Source organism: Oncorhynchus kisutch, unplaced genomic scaffold (assembly GCF_002021735.2).
Source record: "Oncorhynchus kisutch isolate 150728-3 unplaced genomic scaffold, Okis_V2 scaffold2664, whole genome shotgun sequence".
NCBI classification, from domain to species: Eukaryota; Metazoa; Chordata; class Actinopteri; order Salmoniformes; family Salmonidae; genus Oncorhynchus; species Oncorhynchus kisutch.
Window position 1 is genome coordinate 17,501 of NW_022264609.1, and position 5,000 is coordinate 22,500.

Consider the following 5,000-nt stretch of genomic DNA (forward strand, 5'->3'; position numbering starts at 1 on the left):
TGGTCATTGATGAACCAAACCCACAAGGTAATAGCTGGGATAGAACAACTGCCGGGGCAGAGCTCAATATCCTCCCATCACCAAGCTGGGAAACGTGGCTCAAAAGTTAGGATAAATCGGACGCCGAAGGGTCTGTTCCAACCACTAAATCGGACGCCGGCGGCAAATGTCCGAATTACCATGGTTCCGAGGGGCTCACATCCCTCAAAAGTACCCAGTACTTATTTTCTATTCGGCCTGATCAGTTTGGCACCACCCCCGTCTCTCTAGGACATGGAAGTCTTGTTGTCAAAAACCAGGTTTCTGATTTCGCGCCGGTACCTGTCTGGTCGACCCACCCCCGAGTGTGTCATTGACGATCAGGCCAATTTATCGATATAATCCCGGAACCGCACAGGGTGTATGTCCGCCCCGAAATTGGGGGTAAAATTCGGTTAAACACAAAACGTGAATAAATCAGAAAGTACACATCCAATCTGGATGGGGGTTTTTTAAAACGAAAGGGCACATATAGACGAGCATTTACATTTAATTAAAACCGTTTTTGTATAAAACATTTTAATAGAAAATCGTGTTTTAAGTTTTGGGAAAAAAGTGAATGTTACAGGAAACATAGGTGCCTATGGATGCGAAATGTTTTTGATATGCTGCAATTGTTGCCCATCACGAGAGAGGGTATGAGACGAAATTTGGGACCTCTAGCCCTTCGGGAAGTATTTTTAATCATTTTTTGAAAATTACAGAAATTGGTCGGGAAAATGGCAGAGTCCACACTTTTCAAAGCCGTGCACCTGGTGATTGAAAACGTGCATCTGGTAACCCAAAAATTCAAATATGGTTCTAAATACACTTGCAGGTGTTCCAGACATCCATGCCCGCTATGGGAGCACCCTACTACGGCCCTCTATCAATGGGGGCCCGTCCTGAGTGCTTTATTTACTGTTTAAAATTTCACGATGGATACTGATTGCTATACAAGCGGTAACCCAAAAACACAAATATGGTCATAAATGCATTTAACGGTCATTCTGATTTTAATGCCCGCTATAGGAGCACCCTACTACGGCCCTCTTTCACTCAGGGCCGTCCTGGGTGCTTTATGGACTGTTTGACAAGTGCTGGAGGAGGAAATAGAGCCGTGCACCTGGTGATTGAAACCGTGCATCTGGTAACCCAAAAACACAAATATGGTCATAAATGCATTTAACGGTCATTCTGATTTTAATGCCCGCTATAGGAGCACCCTACTACGGCCCTCTTTCACTCAGGGCCGTCCTGGGTGCTTTATGGACTGTTTGACAAGTGCTGGAGGAGGAAATAGAGCCGTGCACCTGGTGATTGAAACCGTGCATCTGGTAACCCAAAAACACAAATATGGTCATAAATGCATTTAACGGTCATTCTGATTTTAATGCCCGCTATAGGAGCACCCTACTACGGCCCTCTTTCACTCAGGGCCGTCCTGGGTGCTTTATGGACTGTTTGACAAGTGCTGGAGGAGGAAATAGAGCCGTGCACCTGGTGATTGAAACCGTGCACCTGGTGATTGAAAACGTGCATCTGGTAACCCAAAAATTCAAATATGGTCCTAAATGCATTTAAGGGTCATTCTGATATTAATGCCCGCTATGGAAACACCCTACTACGGCCCTCTCTCTGTCGGGGGCGACCTGAGTGCATTATGGACACTTTGAAATTTCACGATGGATACTGATTGCTATACAAGCGGTAACCCAAAAACACAAATATGGTCATAAATGCATTTAACGGTCATTCTGATTTTAATGCCCGCTATAGGAGCACCCTACTACGGCCCTCTTTCACTCAGGGCCGTCCTGGGTGCTTTATGGACTGTTTGACAAGTGCTGGAGGAGGAAATAGAGCCGTGCACCTGGTGATTGAAACCGTGCATCTGGTAACCCAAAAACACAAATATGGTCATAAATGCATTTAACGGTCATTCTGATTTTAATGCCCGCTATAGGAGCACCCTACTACGGCCCTCTTTCACTCAGGGCCGTCCTGGGTGCTTTATGGACTGTTTGACAAGTGCTGGAGGAGGAAATAGAGCCGTGCACCTGGTGATTGAAACCGTGCACCTGGTGATTGAAAACGTGCATCTGGTAACCCAAAAATTCAAATATGGTCCTAAATGCATTTAAGGGTCATTCTGATATTAATGCCCGCTATGGAAACACCCTACTACGGCCCTCTCTCTGTCGGGGGCGACCTGAGTGCATTATGGACACTTTGAAATTTCACGATGGATACTGATTGCTATACAAGCGGTAACCCAAAAACACAAATATGGTCATAAATGCATTTAACGGTCATTCTGATTTTAATGCCCGCTATAGGAGCACCCTACTACGGCCCTCTTTCACTCAGGGCCGTCCTGGGTGCTTTATGGACTGTTTGACAAGTGCTGGAGGAGGAAATAGAGCCGTGCACCTGGTGATTGAAACCGTGCATCTGGTAACCCAAAAACACAAATATGGTCATAAATGCATTTAACGGTCATTCTGATTTTAATGCCCGCTATAGGAGCACCCTACTACGGCCCTCTTTCACTCAGGGCCGTCCTGGGTGCTTTATGGACTGTTTGACAAGTGCTGGAGGAGGAAATAGAGCCGTGCACCTGGTGATTGAAACCGTGCACCTGGTGATTGAAAACGTGCATCTGGTAACCCAAAAATTCAAATATGGTCCTAAATGCATTTAAGGGTCATTCTGATATTAATGCCCGCTATGGAAACACCCTACTACGGCCCTCTCTCTGTCGGGGGCGACCTGAGTGCATTATGGACACTTTGAAATTTCACGATGGATACTGATTGCTATACAAGCGGTAACCCAAAAATTAAAAGATTATGAATAAGAAGACACAGAGAGGCTTAAAAAGTTAAACTCTCTCTCATGGGATGAAGGGACATACAGGCCTAAAGGCCAAACACCCCTAACCAGGTTATATGCCTCTATCTGGGCATCAGAGGTCACAAACAGGCCTCAAGGCCTTATTTGACCTAACCGGTAAAATGACTTTTTCTGGGAATGAGAGGACACAGAGAGGCTTAAAAGGCTAAACTCTCTCTCATGGGATGAAGGGACATACAGGCCTAAAGGCCAAACACCCCTAACCAGGTTATATGCCTCTATCTGGGCATCAGAGGTCACAAACAGGCCTCAAGGCCTTATTTGACCTAACCGGTAAAATGACTTTTTCTGGGAATGAGAGGACACAGAGAGGCTTAAAAGGCTAAACTCTCTCTCATGGGATGAAGGGACATACAAGCCTAAAGGCCAAACACCACTAACCAGGTTATATGCCTCTATCTGGCCTCAAAACCTTATTTGACCTTTGTTGGACGCCATCTTGGGCTATATGCTGAAACACCAAAACGTGAATAAATCAAAAAGTACAAGTCCAATCTGGATGGGGTTTTTTTTTAACTAAAGGGCACACATAGACGATAATGTACATGTAATTAAAACCATTTTTGTATAAAAAATTTGAATAGAAAATCGTGTTTTAAGTTTTTGGAAAATAGTGAATGTTACAGGAAACATAGGTGCCTGTTAGGGCAATTTGTTTTTGACATGCTCTACTTGTTGCCCATTGAGAGAGAGGGTATGAGACGAAATTTGGGACCTCTAGCCCCTCGGGAAGTATTTTTAATCATTTTATGAAAATTACCGATTTTGGCATTAAAACATAAATAGACGTGCAACTGGTAACCTAAAAATAATATCCTAATTTAAAGTAGTCACCTCGTAAGGTGGTTCAAGGTAGGCACCTGGTAACCTAAAAATAAAAAGACTGTCCTAAATGCACTTGTCGGTCATTCTGATATTAATACCCACTATGGGACTATGATAGTGGGCATCTATCCATGGCCCTCTATCCATGGGCGCCCGTCCTGAGTGCTTTATGGACTGTTTAAACTATTCTGATGGATACACATTGTTGTGCACCTGGTGATTGAAAACGTGCATCTGGTAACCCAAAATGGATGGTAAATAAATCACAGAAATTGCACTATGTCCAACTCTTTGTATGGTGATTGGGGAATTAGGCCAAAAAAAAAGGGGGACAGAGCAGCTCACCTCCACAGAGGCTGACTGCTCTGCCCCCCTTAAGGACAGTGGAACTATTGACCTTCAGACCTAAAGGCCTAACTCCCTATCCAGGAACAGGCCTCTCTCTCTGGGCATGAGAGTACACATAAATCCCTAAAGGGCCTGTCCAACTCTGGGTATGGTGATTGGGGAATTAGGCCAAAAAAAAAGGGGGACAGAGCAGCTCACCTCCACAGAGGCTGACTGCTCTGCCCCCCTTAAGGACAGTGGAACTATTGACCTACAGACCTAAAGGCCTAACTCCCTATCCAGGAACAGGCCTCTCTCTCTGGGCATGAGAGTACACATAAATCCCTAAAGGGCCTGTCCAACTCTGGGTATGGTGATTGGGGAATTAGGCCAAAAAAAAAGGGGGACAGAGCAGCTCACCTCCACAGAGGCTGACTGCTCTGCCCCCCTTAAGGACAGTGGAACTATTGACCTACAGACCTAAAGGCCTCACTCCCTATCCAGGAACAGGCCTCTCTCTCTGGGCATGAGAGTACACATAAATCCCTAAAGGGCCTGTCCAACTCTGGGTATGGTGATTGGGGAATTAGGCCAAAAAAAAAGGGGGACAGAGCAGCTCACCTCCACAGAGGCTGACTGCTCTGCCCCCCTTAAGGACAGTGGAACTATTGACCTACAGACCTAAAGGCCTCACTCCCTATCCAGGAACAGGCCTATCTCTCTGGGCATGAGAGTACACATAAATCCCTAAAGGGCCTCACTCCCTATCCAGGAACAGGCCTCTCTCTCTGGGCATGAGATTACACATACAGGCAGGTAGGCCCTCACTCACCACCCGGGGAACACCACTCTATTTCCGGGGATGATTCCAGCAGGGGACCCCCCCTCCACAACCTCGCACACCAGGTGAACCA